At 37.0% G+C, this 19,290-nt stretch overlaps 1 protein-coding gene and 2 long non-coding RNA genes across 12 annotated transcripts in view; 1 reads left to right on the top strand and 2 right to left on the bottom strand.

Moving 5' to 3' along the window:
• Positions 1-19,290, bottom strand: part of LOC135785316 (NXPE family member 3-like) — a 111,300-nt gene that overhangs the window by 85,930 nt on the left and 6,080 nt on the right. For 5 of the 7 annotated variants that reach the window (XM_065294691.2, XM_065294690.2, XM_065294687.2 and 2 more), the window contains exon 2: positions 2,973-3,020. The exons of 1 other annotated variant lie outside the window; for it this stretch is intronic. The gene's annotated coding sequence lies outside the window, so the exon portion shown is untranslated. Of the gene's footprint in view, positions 1-2,966; positions 3,021-19,290 lie in introns of all 7 variants that reach the window. One more of the 7 variants, XM_065294689.2, reaches the window with a different exon arrangement.
• On the bottom strand, positions 9,803-16,481 carry LOC135739446 (uncharacterized). 2 transcript variants are annotated; one of them, XR_012335696.1, is made up of 5 exons: positions 16,387-16,481; positions 16,044-16,079; positions 14,262-14,311; positions 11,281-11,378; positions 9,803-10,460 (listed from the first exon to the last, which is right to left on the bottom strand). It is a non-coding gene; the product is annotated as an uncharacterized lncRNA (long non-coding RNA). The 2 variants fall into 2 exon arrangements; XR_012335697.1 differs by lacking the exon at positions 14,262-14,311 and having other exon boundaries at positions 16,387-16,470.
• Positions 11,372-18,905, top strand: LOC135739445 (uncharacterized). 3 transcript variants are annotated; one of them, XR_012335694.1, is made up of 7 exons: positions 11,372-12,051; positions 12,561-12,635; positions 12,792-12,851; positions 14,290-14,328; positions 16,313-16,509; positions 17,480-17,525; positions 18,103-18,905. It is a non-coding gene; the product is annotated as an uncharacterized lncRNA (long non-coding RNA). The 3 variants fall into 3 exon arrangements; XR_012335693.1 differs by lacking the exon at positions 17,480-17,525 and having other exon boundaries at positions 11,861-12,051; positions 18,103-18,904; XR_012335695.1 differs by lacking the exons at positions 11,372-12,051; positions 17,480-17,525 and adding an exon at positions 12,091-12,301.

Raw genomic sequence — 19,290 nt, 5'->3', positions numbered from 1 at the left:
CAGATAAACTATCATGTACTTAAACTAAATTCAGAACATCTCAGATAAACATCTGCAGTGATTAGTTTTATATAAAGCTGTTTTCAGATGCCCATTGAATGATCGTCTAGCTTCTGTTGTAAGCGCAATGTATGGAATTGCATTGCATGTGAACAATATATGAAATCATATTACAGCACACACTTAAAAGATCCTGCAGTCCAGCCTCACTGAAAGTTTCCATGAATGATATGAAAGTGAATAACTGTGTTTAACACTGAACGGCATGTAACAGTTATCCCCCATTACGTGACTTCATGCGTCCTCATTTGTAAACAATATATGGAATCATATTACAGCACACACTTAAAAGATCCTGCAGTGCAGCCTTACTGAAAGTTGCCATGAAGGATACGAAAGTGAATTACTGTGTCTAACACTGTATGGCATGTAACAGTTATTCACCATTATGTGACTTCATGCATCCTCGTTTGTAAACAATGCGAAAGTTTTTCAATCCGAAGCGTGCAGTCTGCTGAGGTTGCTTGTGTAGGCTGAACTGCACAAGCCATAAGCATATATTACATGAAAGCAAATATAAATGAGGATAAATGACTTAAATTTACTTCAGGAATATATCCTCCTCCTGTACATCTTCCATTGTTCTTCTTCTTAGGTAATGTTAAAGATAAACGCTTCTCTTCCTCATTGTCCAGACATAAATGAAGATATTCCTCACGTGTGTGTATAAAGTTTATCATCCAAACATGCGATAAAGTCTTTAAATCTGATCAAACTTTATGCTTTGTTTGATATTGTTTGAACTGTCCATCTGTTCATTACCATGTGAACAGTGGGTACCGCCTGTGGGCATGACCGCATTAGAGATAATGAGCTTAGCCAGGAAAATCTCATAGAATTTAAAATATTACTAATCACCTACAAAGCCTTAAATGGCCTAGCACCCTCGTATATTAAAGAATTACTGTCAGAATACAATCCATCACGTACACTGCGATCACAAAATTCTGGCCACTTAATGATCCCTAGAATATCAAAAGTGTCTAAAGGTGGTAGATCTTTCTCCTACTTAGCCCTTAAGCTCTGGAATGATTTACCAAATAATGTTCGAGTATCAGACACATTCAATCAATTTAAAACTAAACTTAAGACATTCTTCTTTAAAAAAGCATTCACATAAAATGTCCAGTAAATATACTTATCCCGCAATAGTTAGTTTGTCTAGAACAAAGCACTCACATACCTCATATTGGGTAATATACTTTTGCAGCAATAGTTAGCCTGTCTGGAACCGAGCTGACTTAAACCACTATACTGTATGACACTTGCATTACATGTGAACAGCCCCTACGCTAATAGGATTCTGTTTCTCTCTCCCTGTCTCGTCCTCGACCCTGAGGACAATGAGACAAACAGACCCAGTTCCTGCAATCGTGAATGTCATCACACCGTTGATCTACTGACCGTCCTTCTACGAGATGCCCAGCCGTTGCCTGACCAGCGACCACACGGAACCAGTTTAATTGGCTTACCCGTTCACATACCCCGATATATATATATATATTTATATATATAAATATATATATATATATATATATATATATATATATATATATATATATATATATATATATATATATATATATATCAAGGGTTTTTTCCCTCCTAGGAGTTTTCCCCTGGACTAGCCAGGAGGGTTTTTCTCCTAGGGGTTTTTTAGGGGAGAGTCCGCCACCTTTGGCTTAACTTACTACTTTACTGTATACGTTACATTATTACTATGCTCGTTTTTCTATGCTTTTCATCAATCTATTAATGTAAAGCTGCTTTGAAACAATTAACTATTGTGAAAAGTGCTATATAAATAAAATTGAATTGAATTGAAAAACAGTACTCTTTTTACTTCAATGCAGATTATATAAACAGGCAATATTTGTTTTTGATTATAATTAGCTTGTTTAAAAGTAGACATTTCAGGCTTTCTTTGGATATGTGTATCATGTTTGTGTGACGAGTATTCGCAGAGTTTCAATTGATTTTTGCTACGTGTTTTGAGAGACAACTGGCGGAGACAGAAATGTCTGAATGCGCACCTTGTTTATTTTCTTTATTTGACAAAAAACACAAAGATCTATTTTTACTGTGAATGTACACAAATTAAAGAAGACCCTTCACAGTTTTAAATGATGTCAAACACGTAAGTGTATGATTATTAATGATGGAGTATTTTAAGTTGATTCCGCCATGATAAGGAGAAAACACGTCAAAACGCAGCGGCAAGTTTTTGGACCCCAGGAGTTAACCGGTTACCATTATTTTCAATAAACGATTATGTTCCGGAACATATATTTTTGGAAAGTTTCTGGTTTCGTTTCTGTTCCTTGCAAAACATCAAAGTTTCTGGTTTTCGTTCCGTGAACCGGTTCAAAGCCTTGAAAGAGACATGAGAATGTTTCTATTGTCACAAGGTGGGACACGTTATTTCAGATTGCCTAAAGCAGGGCTGGCCCTTGGGGTTTTGAGGCCCTAGGCAAGATCTTGAAAATGGGCCTCACTGGTTTAAAAAATTTCATAGCAATGCAATTTGACAAGTGAAATTAAAACAGACAAAAATTAAAATGTATATATTTAAGTGTATAGAAGTTTTTATTAAGTGCAACATATTAAGCAATGTTGTTAGTGCAACAACTGTAGTGCAACAGAACTACAGTACCGTATAGCTATACAAATATCATGGATATTAATACAAAATAATTACTATAGGGTGATACAGTATTCTGTATACTGTTTTTGAACCCCACTATAGTATATTTTTTGTATTTAAGAATTTTACTATAGAGTTTACTGCAGTAAATTATAGTCTTTTTTCATGTGGGTTAATTTAGAAAGGGTGATGGACATTTTTCTAATGTTTTTAAATTAGCATATATAGGCATTAAACAATGTAAAGCAGAAAATATGCCTACCATTACCTTGTTATTGCCTTTCTTTCTCTGCTTTTCTCTTTTTCTCTTCAGCTCCTAAAAGGCAGAGGTGGAAAGAGTAATAAAATATTGTACTCAAGTAAAAGTAAAGTTACTTTAATAATATTTTACTTAAGTAAAAGTAAAGTTACTGGTCTAAAAATCTACTCAAGTAAAAGTAAAAAGTAAGTCATTTTAACTTTACTCAGAGTAAAAGTAACTTTTTTTTACAGCGGGGAGAGGTGGAGGATTCTAGTATAGTTCAAAAACGACAAGGGAATATAAATCTCAAACTAGTTGTTTTTAATTGTAGGAACATCTTAACAATTAAAGTGCAATAACAAAAAGTTAATAAAATAAAAAGCTTTTTAAACTAAGAAACTTTTATGGAATTGTTTAATGATTTTTACATGTAAATTATGAACTTTTGAAGGTGGTCAGCAGCTAGTAAATACAATCACTATAGTAAGGTTGTAATTGATGTATTTCTGGTAACAAACATTATTTTATTAAACTATATATAGTTTAAATGAGCATATAATGTTGAGATGAGTGCCTATATACTTTTGACATGTTTATTGTCTTCTAGCTTCCCTGAGCTGGGTACCTGATGTCAGACCTTTATTCTTCTTTCACTCTCTCTCTCTCTCTCTCTCTCTCTCTCTCTCTCTCTCTCTCTCTCTCTCTCTCTCTCTGTGCAATGTCTAATGACCTGCGCATTCTCGAGGATGTTCTGAAGTTGTGTTTGACTTGACGCAAAGCTGCTAGACCTCGGAAAATAATGTGCATGGTTTTAAAAACGCGTTGTGCAAATGAGCGGTAAAAACCCGGTCAGCAATTTCGTACTCAAGAGCATGAATCTTTCATAGGAATGAAACACTCGCTTTGTGTCAGTGGAAAATGGTCGCTTAAATATGGCTGGGGTTTCTTTCATAAGATTTGAGGCGGGTCTGCATTAGCACGCGCCTGTCTCGTCCGTCTCCATGGTTCTTTTTTCGCGTTCCCCCGCCCATCAATCATCCGTTGCACGTCTTTATCACTTTGCTTTTTTAAATATTTTTTTACTCGGCAACAGATATGATTTAAAATGTAGCGTAGTAAAATACTTTAAACAAAACATACTTAAGTAAAAGTAAAAGTACAGATTTTAAAAACTATTTAAAAAAGTAAAAGTACCCAAAAAAACTACTCAATTACAGTAATGTGAGTAAATGTAATTTGTTACTTTCCACCTCTGCTAAAAGGTAGCCTGGTAATATCATCCTCTGCTATTTTGCTTTGCTTCATAGACAAGAGTCTGGTTGGGCATAATTGACAATCGTTTTTCTTCTAGTGGGAGGGGCTTGTCTGAAGTTTAAAATCATTGGTCTAGACGTAAGCCAATCAGATAACGTTTGGTTATGATGTGCGTTATGCGCCGGCTCAGCCGCATCGAATTTCTGCTGTAAAATACACGTATGATGTGAAAACAAAGCCATCGAGCGAAATACCAAAGTTAACATGGCTGTGAACGACTTTTGCAGATTATGTTAAGTAAATCGGACCAGAGCTAGGTAAACACTATCCTTACGGTGTCTTTCCACTCACATCTAAGTGGAGGAACGCCCCTCTCTCCTCTCAAACTCTTCCACCAGACAGCCATAACCACATGTAAATTAAATCTTCCTACCTTATTTTCTGATTAATCAGGAACGTCACCAAAGAATGTTTAACCACGCGTCCTCCACCATTAACTGTGAACAATGAAATTCCCTTCCATGATTTCTTGATTGTTGTGCACGTCAAGCTGTGCTGCACACAGTTTCTCTATGACGATCGGTAATAGTTTATAAATTAAACTTTTCCCAAAACCTGTCGGGAGTGGGGCAACAACATAATCTCCATTCAAAATGTTTAACAAACACTCTTCTTGTTCGAGCTAAAGTTGGCAAGTGCCGGTTCTCCACAACAAAGTGAATAGCTTTCTGTGCCTCCATGTCCACAACCGTACATTCGGCGCTGCCGCTTAACGTCTACGTCACGGCTCTCAGCCCGCCCTCTGTTCGTTGATTTGACGGTCACGGCCGTCTCGATGCCGGAGGAAAATGGTTTGAATGGGAGGTATCTCAGACCGAGTACAGTAGCGTATCATGGTTTGCCAAAGCCTACCACCGCAACCTCACTAAAATAAGTCTTGTTTTATCTTTATTGAAAGATGTAACGTAAACATTGCGTTGTTATACGACGATACTGCATTACCCATGATCCAAAACGTTTCATTTCCAAGCATGAGCAATGAGACACACCTCCGCAAGCGCCATTGCGTCATTAACATTATGCAAATTAGCCCACTCTGTTCTTATTTTGTAATGTTTTATGTCTTTACTTATACTAAGGTGTTGTATTTATTGTAATTTTACTGTAATTTTTTAATGTAATTTTACATTTTACTGTTGTGGGGGAATTTATCCTGTTGTTCAATTCCTGTGGATTTTTTTCACCTACCGTCATTGTGATCCCTATTTTAATCAATAAGGTCCTTGTGCATGCAGCGCATACTGTCTGCTGATCGCGTTTATGAGATTTGTGCAATGACAAAATAATTTTTAAACATGGAGGGTCCTTGTCTCGTCGCGGGGCTCCAGGCAATCGCCTATATTGCCTGTTGGATGGGCCGGCCCTGGCCTGATGCTTAAGCGCAAGAATCAGCAAGGACGGGTAAAACCTGTTAGTTTTGTAAAGGCTGTGTCTGAAACTGTTCTAGAGAAGGATGAGATTGATGCAGGGTTTAAGCCATTCTTGATGAATGGTTTAATCTCTTTAAATGGTAAACCTGAGGAGCAAAAAGATGTACAAATCCTGACGGATACAGGCTCAATCCAATCGTTTGTAATAGCTGATGTACTTCTGTTGTCGGAACGGATGTCTTGTGGGTCAAGTGTATTAGTTCAAGGGATTTAAATGGTTGTAATAAAGGTCCCGTTGCATCAGATACACTTACAGAATGACCTAGTTTCAGGTTTTGTTAAAGTTGGGATACGTTCTTCCTTTCATGTTAATAGCTTTACATTCATCCGTAGAAATGAATTGGCAGGAGGTAAAGTGTCACCTGTGCCAGAAGTTATTGATAAACCTGACTGTTTTATCCATGCTGATGACATCTCTGATCATTTTCAAGAGGTATTTGCTGCTAATGTTGTTACTCGTGCTCAAAAACGCAGAATTGGAAATGACATAGTTCTGTCTGACTCTTTTATGTAACCTGTGTTTACTGAAGAAAGTTCAGGGTTAGAGAAAAAGGATGCTGAAGATGTTCGGCAGGACAAAATATTCTTTTAATGCTGTTGCTGAGACTGAATTGTTAGCTGAACCCATTTCTCATGAACAAATTAAGATCACACAATGAGAAGACGTGTCACTAACTTATTGTTTTTCTGCTGCTGAAAGTACAAAATCTGATTCAACCAGTTTAGTAGAATACGTGATTGAAAATGGTCTGCTGTTAAGGAAATGGCGTCCTAATCCAGATGTGGAGCATGAGTGGGAGGTTGTGTGCCAGATTGTTTTGCCTACTGTTTACCGTAAACAAGTGTTGAGTTTGGCACATGACCATGAGTTAGCAGGTAATTTGGGTGTGACCGCATTCTTAAGCATTTTTTTCTGGCCTGGTTTGAAAAGGGATGTCTCTCAGTATTGCAGCACTTGTCATGAATGTCAGATGATGGGTAAGCCCAATCAAAAGATTCCACCAGCTCCATTAGTTCAGATTCCTGTTATTTGCGATCCATTCGAACACATAATCTTGGATTGTGTTGGTCCCTTGCCGAAATCACAAATTCCGGAAGCTGTCCCATTAAGAAAAATAACATCTAACTAACGAGGGACGTAACAAGAAAAATAACTGCACCTGTTGTTATAAAAGCTTTGCTCAAATTTTTTACTACATTTGGGTTGCCAAAAATCGTGCAAACAGATCAGGGGACAAATTTTCTTTTTAACGTTTTTAGACAAGTGTTAAGAACTTTGGGCATCACACATCGAATTTCAAGTGTATATCATCCTGAAAATCAGGGTGCTATTGAACGTTTTCATAAGACGTTAAAGTCAATTTGAGAAAGTATTATCTAAGCTCTGGGAAAGAATGGGATGAAGGAGTACCATTTGTGCTGTTTGCAGTTCGGGAAGCAACTCAAGAATCTCTGGGGTTTAGTCCTGCAGACTTGGTTTTGGTCATACTGTTCGAGGCCCGTTGAAAATAGTGAAGGACGGGTTGTTGGATCAGTTTTGACTGCTCATTTTTCTGGTCCATATAAGAACTCTAAGAGATTGAGCGAGACTGATTTTGTGATCCACATGCCTGATCGCAAGGTATCTGAGAAAGTTTCAGGGGGGCATGAGAAGCCTTTTGTTTCTACCAGGTTTTAGCCGCTGCTGTCCTTGCTGGGCCTGACTCCACTGCAGTGAATGAGATGTTGCTGCCACCTTCTGGTGAGTGTTATACCGATGATGGTGTTACACTTCGTAATGATTTGTCAATGGGTGGTAGACTTTCAAATTCTGAAGTTTTAAAGAACTTGCCAGAAAACCTTGAGAATTTGCTTGAGTCACAAAAACAGGATATTATGACATTAATCCAAGAATTTCCTATGTTGTTCGGTGATGTGCCGACTCAAACTCATGTGTTTCAGCATGATATTCAAGTGACGTGTAGTTCTTTCATTAAACAACATGCATATAGAGTAAATTTCAAGCGCTCTGTGATGAAGACTGGGGTGGATTATTTGTTGAAAAAAAAAACGGCTGAACCTAGCTACAGTCCATGGAGTTCACCTTGCCTTCTTGTTCCGAAACCCGATGGTACATTTCGCTTTTGCACAGATTACAGAAAAGTAAATTCTGTGACTGTACCAGATAGCTATCCACTTCCTAGAATGGAAGACTGCATTGATAACTTGGGTTCTGCTAAATTTGTGACGAAATTGGATTTGCTGAAAGAGTATTGGCAAGTGCCATTGACCGCTCGAGCGGCAGAAATTTCAGCTTTTGTTAGACCGGATTACTTCCTACAGTACCGGGTCATTGCATTCGGCCTGCGAAATGCACCCGCCACTTTTCAGCGGCTGGTAAACATTGTACTGTCAGGAGTTAAAAATTTTAATGCATATCTAGATGATTTAGTGATTTATTCGTCTGATTGGTTTGAACATTTGACTGTTCTTCTGACTGTTTTTGAAAGGTTAGCTGACGCCTCCTTAACAATTAATCTGTCCAAGTGTGAGTTTGGTAAAGCAACGATAACTTTGGCAAAAAGTAGGGGTGGGTACTACAGAAGTTTCTGTCAAAACATCTCTACCATAGTGCATCCTTTGACCAATTTGTTAAGTCTAGCAAATGCTTTTATTTGGACTGACGCGTGTCAGCATGCTTTTGAAGGTGTAAAGTTTTTGCTAACTAGTGCCTGTTCTTGCTGCCCCAGATTTTACACGCTCTTTTAAACTGGAAGTGGACACTAGTGCTTCAGGCATTGGAGCCGTGCTTCTTCAAGATGATGCTTTTGGTTTAGGGCATCTAGTTTGCTACTTCTCTTGAAAATTAAATCGACATCAACGAAATTATTCTACCATCGAGAAGGAAGCTTTTGGTTTGATTTTGGCTTTACAATATTTGGAGGTTTATGTGGAGTCATCGGTTCTGCCCATTACTGTCTACACTGACCACAATCCCTTGGTGTTTTTGGCCAGAATGTACAATCACAATCAACGCCTTATGCGTTGGTCGTTGGTTGTGCAGAGCTATAACTTAATCATAAAGCATAAAAAAGTTCACAGAATGTTATTGCTGATACTTTATCTATATAAAGCTACTTTATGTTTAGTTTTAAGGGGGGGGGGGTGTTACGTATGCTGTGCTATGCAATTGTTTTTGTTGTTGTTGTTGTTGCTGTATATGTGTGCGTGTCTGTATGCTGTGTTTCAGGTTTGGATTCTGATTTGACGATCCATCTGTCAATCTGCGGGCCTAAGGGTCTGACGTCATGGATCGCGCCACCAATCGCTGACCAAGGAGCTGTTTATGAATGGCTCTAACTTCAATGGCGGCAGCTCAAAGACATACTCTTGGTTGGGGAGAGATGTTGCGTTTGTCGTGCTCATTTGTTTGAGCTCATGTGTTTAATTCATGCTTGATTTAAAACGCTGTGAGTGTTTGTTTGGCTCGGCTCGTGTGTTTAATTCATGCTTGATGTGAAACGCGGAGTGTTCCCGGCCATGGTACTGATGAAACTTACATTTTATTCTGTCGTGGTTTAAAGCTGTGTAGCCTGGTTGGAGAGGTTGTGAGACCGGTAAGTAGGTTGCGACCTACATTTGCACGTAGATGCTTTTAATTGTATTAGACACACTAGCGTAAACAAGTGGAGCTAATTATGTATGTTTTGTTTTGTAAGACAGTGTGGTTCCTAATAATCCTTTAGGTGAGTGTATTTTAAGAAGAATGTCTGAAAAATAAGTAATAATAAAACTGGAAATGTATCTTTGTTACTTCTATCAAAACAATCATACTGAACATACATTTGAACAGGAACTGCAAATAATAAAAATAAAAAAAACAATTTAAATGTAAAACTGAGGTACATTAACTTGCTCTTAATAATTTGTTCATAAGAATGATATTCATATGTAGTATATTCATATACAGAATCTCACCAAAGTGAGAAAAACCCTCACATTTCATTCTCATTCTTCAGAGTCGCATTGCAATAAGAGTTTATCGCAATTTTCTTTACTTAAACAACAGACAATTCATTGTGCACTTTACCCAGTGACATTTGACTGGCCACCCCATATTAAGCCCTTACAGAAAAAGCACATGCATTTCACATGTTTTTCACATGTTGTTCACATGTGGTCACATGTGACCACATGTTATCACATGTTATCACATGTGGACAACATGTGCTCACATGTGGACAATTTATGCTCACATGTGGAAAATATGTGCTCACATGTGGACAATATGTGCTCACATGTGGACAATATGTGCTCACATGTGGACAATATGTGCTCACATGTGGACAATTTATGCTCACATCTGGAAAATATGTGCTCACATGTGGACAATATTACCACTTGTGAACAACATCTCACCACATGCTGCAACATAATAGCGCACATGTGGAACATGTTATAACATAAAGCACATGTGAGAAATGTCTTATATAATGCAATAGTTTCAACATGTGGATCACATGTTACCAAACCACAAGTAGGCTAATGTTTGCGTAAACATCAACTTTCGGCTTTACTGCGCATCAACAAGTGTGATAATGTGTACTTTGGTTCCAATGATAAATTATATAAATACATTTGAAATCTGCATAAAGGCAATATACACACAAATAAGGTGGCAGATTTTTTTAAATCTTTATTTTGACAAAATGATCTATTTACAAAAATTGACAACATATTTTTAAACAGATATTTGGTTGCTGGCAGGTGGCAATGTTGTAATAGAATAAGACTTACAGTTTTTCTGAATTGCTAAAACACTAAACCCCAATCTCTGAACCAAATTCATAGTGGCCTAAACCCATTTGTCAAATCATGCACTCTTTTTGCAAAATTCTAAACACAAACTTCTCACTAAAACACACATTTCACACTGCAATGCACTTGTTTTATAAATGCTAAACACAGGCAGGCAAAAGTTGAACACAACTAAAACACCGTTATCATCGAGTAAACACAACAACTCAAAATTCTACACACTTTTATCTAATGGTATTTTTTACCAATTGTGTGGATTGGAAACAGTCTGAGAGAAAGATGAAGAGTATGAGGAAGAAAAGGACACCAGAGACGATGCAATTGGCAAAATTTGCAGTTGGATTGCTGACTTTTTACAAAATACAAGTGCTGCTTACAGTAATATTGAAAACTTACTATTACTTGAAGTACTTACAGTAAAGTATTCGCTATATTCACTGAACTAAACTTGTGTGATTACAGTAATAGAGATTTTTAACAGTATTTGTCAAGTGTGTTGTTATGTACAATAAACATGTATTTCTGTAAGCAGATGTCCTGGATGTTGTGTTTTACATTTTTTAAGGTAGTGTCTAATGGATGCTTGTAGTGTTTTATATTATAGACTTATGTGTGTATGATTTGAAAGCTTAGTTTGATTTTGAGTACAAGTGAAATGGTTTTGAAGGAATTGTTTGATTTTGCTAGAAGAGTCAGGGGTTCTGTGAATTTTGTTTAAAATTGGGATTTGTGTTTAAGGTTTTGAGAAAATGAGTGATGGTTTCAAAAAACGTGTTTTAGCAATTCAGAAAGACTGTAATATTTGGAGAAGGGTTTGCAGACATTATTGTCAGTCCTAGTTGCAATAAAGGCAATGGAAGCTCCTTTGTGTCATCACCTTGTCATCATCAACCTGGAAAAAAGCCACCCTGTTAGTTACAGTGCATTATCATGAAAAAAAAATATGCATTAATTGCAATCTTGCATATCCAAGGAACACAGAATTATTTGATGGCTCTGCTGTGCAAATAAGGGGTATATTGATCCGCATTTAACCAATCCCAGTGAGCATGCGCAAGCACACACGCACGCAGGCACACACGCGCACACACTCCTCTTTTTTTCAAGGCGGTTCCAATCTGTTCTGTGTATTCATCTTTTTTTTACAGTCTGTCGTATTCATTCATCCAGATCATCCAGTCAAAAGGCTTTTTCGACTTCATACGGCGCCAAAAGAACTGACAGGCTGACGATGACGTCAAAGTATCGCGACAGCGATTCGAGGAGTCTGCTTTCAAATCGCTCTCGCGGAACTTTGACGTTGTACGTCTGTCAGTTGATCTGGTTTAATGTGATTCGCGCTCTTTATCCGTTGCAACTTGCTGTCTGAGGTAAATAAGACGAAACAAGTTGAACCTTGCTCATTAAATGGATAAAAGAAAACCATGTAAGAGTTGGTTTGGATAAATATGCGAAGGACAATAAATGTTAAGTGACCCAAAGACGGTTGGTCTTGTGGACAACGAGGAACAAACCGCCTAAAGGCGGTTGGAAAGCGTTTCCAGCACAAATACTCAACGTGAACGGTAAGTGAATTTCATTTAATTCGTTTATTTAACTTTTATAGGTTTTAAGTCGCCTCATGGTAAACATGTTTATTTGATAAGTCATGTTTAACATGCTACGCAGACTGCTATTTTTAAATGTTGAGCTATCAGAGCTAACATAAATGGGAAATATAACAAAACGCGCCTTAAACTGAACTCAGACCAGCGCTTGCACAGCAGTCTGATAGGACCGATCTCCGAATTGATACACGTTATAAAACCACAACCTGTGAGTAAAGTTGTAAAAAAAACAATGTCGTTTGATAGCAAAAATATCTACAACAATGTATTTTTGAGGTGATTCCTTGCTGATAGGAAAGTTCATCTGACAGAAATAGGTTTAAGTTAATCAGCTAACTTATTTTTAACAAATAAATTTCCTTTATTAAAAAGGAAAGTCTATAAATATTTTGATGCTTTCATTTATGTTATTATTTTATACTCTGCAAGATACTGTTGTATAATCACTTTTGCTTTACTCAATACAGAGAGCCTTGGGTAAAAAAAGGCAGAGTACCAGTCAGTGGTTAAAGACACACAAAATGTGGACATCAAAACAAATGGTATGTTATGCTATAATTGAGAGATATTGTCCTTCAAATCAAATATTTAATACATTTCCTTTGTCATGCTCTCATTTTGTCTCTTTTCTTATATCTTTTCATATATTACTCTCATGTGTCCTCTGTCCTATTAAATGTGCTTTGGTGTTTTGTAAGGCTACATTTGCTCGTGAGGAAGATGATAACGAAGAGGATGAGACTCCTTCAAACCATAAGGTGAATATGCAACCCGGTATCACCCCAAATTAGGTACGTTTACATGCAACCAAATAATCCGTTTGTAATCATATTGATGGCTCAATCGTATTGAAAAGTCGTCATGTAAACACCTTAATCAATATGATTGAGGACAATCGGATGCAAATTGGATCGTATTGAAGTGGTGTACTCCGATCTGTGATCCGATCAGCAGGAGAAAAGTATGCATGTAAACGCGTGAATCATAGTATTTTCTAAATCGGATGCAAAAATACATTGTGCACATGCGCTGAACATTTGTGCTCCAAGTTCACGTATTATATTTATTTACCTCTTATATCACATGATTCTCATCACAGAAACATGCAACAACAAGGTAATGCATCACGTAACGTTAATAGGGTCACACGCTGTGCACGCAATGTACTAAATTCTGCAGCGTTTATGTGTACTTTTAAAACATTAGGCTACTTAAAGTAATTAATATAGCGTTGTGCCTTTTAAAATGTGTGTTTTCATTACCTATATCTGAAAACTTCTTAAGAACAACTTTCTAACTCAGTTTTAACTTTTATCCAGAGATAAAGCGTGAACTCGACGAGAGATGCTGTCCGCAGCGTAGCGTGGCCAAGTCCTCTGCTTTTTTTCGAGTTTAGATTTGGGCTACTGTTTAAACTGTTTCCAGCAGTTGTTTTTTCTGCGGGTTAAAGAATAAATTATTTCGTTGCTTAGTTCTTGGTATTTGGGCTGTGAATAGTCAGTGGGCTTTTGGGCTAGTTTTGAACATCCATTCGGATGGTTTTGATATGCGAGTCTGGCAACGCTGGCGGTGTGCTTGTGCAGACTGTCGGTTCGGATTCTATATAATGTAGATGTAAACGAACATTTAAATCAGATTGCAGTGTTTAGGGTGCATGTAAACTGTATCGTCGTAACTTTCAATCGCTGAACCCCGTCATACCTCATTACAATAAAGTTGAGCTTCTTTCAACTTTTTGATTGATGCTCTGGTCGCTCAAAAGGCGACGCCGATGGATTTGACGCTCCTTGCAGCTGATAGAAGTCAGCTTTTATTGTAAATGAATGACTTCCGGTTACTTTGGAAGCTCAAGTCGGCGGCGGTGTGAACATACAGTAAGAGATTCCCCAGCAAATTTTAAAAGGAAAAAGACAAATCAAAAATGGTAAACGTATACACAGTAGTAGCAAATTATTTAAGTTTGTAAAAAAATTGCTGAAAACATAATTACAATGTTTCTTTACAAAATATGGATAAAAACTTTAGGAAACGGGTCCCTCGCTAAAACTTTATCATATGGGGTACTAGCTTTCATACCTTTTAAAAACTCCTGCACTAGCAATACCTGGGTTTGTAAACAGCTGATAGATGTGCAATTTTTCATAATCATTTTTTAAAATACTGCTGACCTCAACACTCCATACACTTCTTTTTCAGATAGTGGATGATTCACACTCAACTGCAAAGCAATGAAAGGTAAGCCAAATAAAACAGAACCTGTTTTGTTTACATTCACTTGCTTAAAGGGATAGTTCACCCAAAAATAAAATTAGGGAAATTGACCCACTCTCCTGTTGTTACAAACTTGCATCATTTATTTGTGCTGATGAACACAAAGGAAGATATTTTGAGTAATGTTTGTAACCAAACTGATCAGAGGCCCCATTGACTTCCATAATAGGAAAAAGAATACTAGAAGTCAATGGGGCCTCTGATCAGTTTGGTTACAAACATTACTCAAAATATCTTCCTTTGTGTTCATCAGAACAAAGAAATGTATCCAGGTTTGTAACAACATTGAAGTGAGTAAATTATGACCATTTTGGGAGGAACTATCCCTTTAATTTAGAGGTGCCCAAACTAGGGCCAATGACCTTTAATTTGGCATGTCATGCCACGTGAGTTAAGGAAACATCATTGACGCAGATGTTCATATTTCTAATTAAACAGTTTTTAAAATGTAATTTTTTTGTTTTATTTGTACATTACAAAAATGTAAATTGAAATTAAATGCAAGGAATTAAAATGAATACATTTATTTTTAATGTACATGGATACTTGAAGGTGTGCATCACGAAACTCAACGAACTCAGGTACCCTGCACTATAGGCTAATAATGGGGAGGTCGAGGGAGTGGCACACAGACAAAGGAAAATGTAAATGTAAAAATGATTGGCAAAATTCTTTTCTCAGTTACCTTTGAAAATAAAACTGTATTAGTTATGCATAAACACTAGTGCTGTGTTCAAAATATTGATACGAAGATACATCGTCATGAACGCCTGACGATGCGCGCATATATACCTCACCTTCCGTATCGATTCGGATGCACTTTTGAAGGTAGCATGACGAATCGCTGTTGATCGAAAATACGCATATGACTCCCGGAATATGTAGAGTTAAAGTTAAAGGGCACACGGGTCTGCACAACTTGCAAACTTCTATTAAATACAGTAGTATTAGGTTTGACTGCATGTGTATACATATATTCATAGATATAGAATAATTGAATGAGAGACAAATATAATGCTTAGAGTAAGGCACTATATTTGTAAATCTGGTGTAAAAAAACTTTATTTAAGTATTACTTAAAGTATTTCTACGAATTACCCCAAAAGCTAATAAATGAATGTCAAACACACAACAGTTACAACACTGCTTATTCAATGTATAATAAACAGATAATAATAATAATAATGTAACTAAATTCTGAACAAAATGTAATTCAAAATATTATAGTATTGTGATGTGCATCGTATCGTGGCCTTGTATCTGGATATGTACCGTATCGGGAAATTGTTGGCAACAAAGTAATGTTTGCTTATTTATTTTTTAAATATTAGAAATTTATAAATTAGGAGAATCAGGGCAACTTTAATATTAATATATAACACAGCAACATTTACTTTAAACTCTCGGCTCTTAGTCAGGTTGGATTTTTGGCCCTTGGTAGAAAAAAGTTTGGGCACCCCTGCTTTAATGTGCAAAAAAGTATATTTTAGACAGGCAGTAAAAGTTAAGAGAAAACAAAACACAATTCTTTGTTTGTCTCTTAGTTGTACTGAGCAAAATTAAAGAAGCATAGGTTTTGTTCTTATTACTTTCAGGGCAACAAAAGATTCTACAAAGTTCTCCAGGCCTTTAAGGGCAAAGTCCGCCCTTACAAGAAATTTCTGTTGTCATTTACTCACCCTTATGTCGTTTCAATTCCATACACTTATGTTACTCTGTGGAACACAAAGAAAGGTATTTCTATAATACCTAGTAATATAAACAGATTGAAAGATGAACAGAATGTAAGGTTTTACTCACAATATTGAAGATTAACATAATGGTAAATTGGTAAATAATGTTTATTTTGGGGTCATCTGTCCCTTTAGTTGTTACACTATTGTATTTAAAATATTTTTCCAAGGTTGGCTGGCCTGTTAATATAGGATTGTTTTTTTTATCTTTACAGAACACATCTGTCACTAAATTGAACCCAGTCACCTTGGATTATGCCCAAAAGTGTGAGAATTACAAGAAACTCACCAGAACTGTGATGGACTCCATTTCCACCTTAGAAAAAATGACAACATGCTCCGTCACAGGGAAAAAAGGGACCACTGGTGAACAAAGACAGAGTCCTGACAGAGAAAGTGAAGCTAGTAATAGGTAAGGATGTTACAATATTGTGAGTTTTGGGCAAATTCTAGTTTACCAACTTGTTTACACAAATATTATTCTTTTTAACTATTACATTCCTATTCTAATGTTGCTTTTCCATTGCATAGTAGGGCTGTCACTTTTGAGAAAAATCAAATTCGAACGGTTTCGAATATCATGCAATGTATCCGAATATATTCGAATATCTAGCAACCCATGGCATTTTAAGAACCAGATTGTTTATTTATAGTTCGACTACGGATATTTCACGTCATGTTCGAATGCATATTCGAATATCGAATAAAAAGTGACAGCCCTATTGCATAGTACCCCACGGTTTGGTTTAGTTTGGGTCGGGTCTGCTTACTTTTTGGCGCTTTTCCATTGGGTGCAGTACATAGTACCCGATACTTTTTTTCGTACCACCTCGGTTGGGGTTCAAAGCGACCCGAGCTGATACCAAACTTGATGCGAAAACACTGTAAATCACTGATTGGTCTGAGAAAATCGCGTCATCCTATAATGTAGATTAGCTTTACCTGTGCTAGCTTGCGCTGTCTCGAGCAAACATGTTGTCATCTGTGCTCTGCTATAAGTTCCCAAACTCCCTTTTAGCGATGAAAAACATCCACAAGTTGAGAATCAGGAACACCATAACAGTTTTTTCCAAACTTGCAGTTTTTGGCAGAACATTCACATCGAGCACTTCAGCATTATATGCTTAAATTCAACTTCATTGAGGCTCAGCGGAGCGCCGTCGACTGACGCCGCAGTGTTTGAACAGAAACTGTCATGTGAGACAGAGGTAACGTTAGTGATAAACGCGATGTGCAAACATCTATTTGTGGTGGCCAATTTTAATTTTGTGGCGGACTGAGAAAATAATAAAAGTATGGAAATGTACAATGATGCTCTCACTTGTATGATGTCACAGTCTGCAGCGCAAATATAACGACACCCCTATAATCCCTCCCACTAGGAAGTGATACTAAACTCGATGGAAAAGCTAACCACGCCAAAGTGAGGTGAGCTGACCCGACCCAAACTAAACTAAACCGTGGGGTACTATGCAATGGAAAAGCGCCATAAGTGCAGAGTAAGATCATACACCAATACAAATAACAATACTTACTAGGGTTGGGTATGAAGAATCAGTTTCATTTTAGAACCGATTAAAACTTTAAAGAACCGGGGATTCGTTACGCTGCACGCATTTTGATTCTTTTGATCGATTCCTGACTTTTCTCATGCATTCTCGCATGGTGAAACAGTAGTGAGCATTTTATTGTTGTATCTACCTGTATATGCCAGGACCTGCGACAAGAACAGGTGTTTCATTATGCACATGCATAGTTCATCATAATCAATATTTAAAAGTTGTAATGCTAACCAAATGCTGCCATAACCACAAAAAATAAATAAACCCACACGATCATGGTTTCATAATCGATCGTCGATGCCACATTCGAGTGGCCATTCCTACAAAGACCATACAACTAAAAACAGCTAATCCTGAAATTCAAAAAGAAAAAGTAAATGCTATCAAGAGAGACTGATGCTTGTACTGCTCTAATCTTCTTTTTTTTTATTATCCTAAAACAGGGAGCCTGCTGGAAGAGAATCTGAGGACTGATGCACATATAACAATGGACATGCATAAAGACACATCTCTCTCTCTCTCTCTCTCTCTCTCTCTCTCTCCCACATACACACACACTCAGATATACAGTTGTTGTTGTATGGACAGCATTTTATTGATACTTGTTGTTTTATGAATATGTTTGGATACTTCTTATAATTTTCTGTATGTTTGCAAATAAATTCTCCATTTGAATCAGTTTTTCCTTACAGTAAAATGTGTCTTATGTCAAAGTCACATCATGGTGCCTTTATTTTATATCAACGACATCTTAGCAAGATTATAGCTTACCCTTGGGGTCAAAGGGTGAGTTTGAGTCCTGGGTTATGATAAGCAATTGTATGGCCTACTTTATATACTTTAACTCTCAAGTTCACATGTAAAAAAATACGTGATCACATGAGAAACCCATGTGATCACATGTGCATAATGTGATGACAATTTTTTGTGCTTCACATGGAAATTCACATGTGATTCACACAAAGTGTTCCAAAAGCACACATTTCCCATGTGCAAAACACATGTTCTGCATGTGATTCTAACATGTTTTCATGTGTCACATGTGATTTTAACATGTTTTCACACAATAAATTTCACATGTGAAATATGTGCTTTTGGAACATTTTTGTGTGAATCCCATGTGAAACACATGTGATCACATGTGCATAATGTGGTGACCATTTTTTTTTACATGTGCCACATGTGATCCACTAATTTCACATGTGTTTCACATGGGATTCACACAAAAATGTTCCAAAAGCACACATTTCACATGTGAAATTGAAAGGGAATTTGCATGTGCTTCACATGTGAGCCCATGTGTTTTACATGTGAGCCCATGTGTTTCACATGTGAATTTGCATGTGTTTCACATGTTAATTTGCATGTGTTTCACATGTGAATTTGCATGTGCTTCACATGTGAATTTGCATGTGCTTCACATGTGAATTTGCATGTGCTTCACATGTGAATTTGCATGTGCTTCACATGTGAATTTGCATGTGCTTCACATGTGAATTTGCATGTGCTTCACATGTGAATTTGCATGTGCTTCACATGTGAGCCCATGTGTTTCACATGTGAATTTGCATGTGTTTCACATGTGAATTTGCATGTGTTTCACATGTGAATTTGCATGTGTTTCACATGAG

This window comes from Paramisgurnus dabryanus, chromosome 22, assembly GCF_030506205.2.
Source record: "Paramisgurnus dabryanus chromosome 22, PD_genome_1.1, whole genome shotgun sequence".
In the NCBI taxonomy this organism is placed as follows: Eukaryota; Metazoa; Chordata; class Actinopteri; order Cypriniformes; family Cobitidae; genus Paramisgurnus; species Paramisgurnus dabryanus.
The sequence above is the reverse complement of the archived record's forward strand: the minus strand, read 5'-3'. Positions and strand labels throughout refer to the sequence as shown.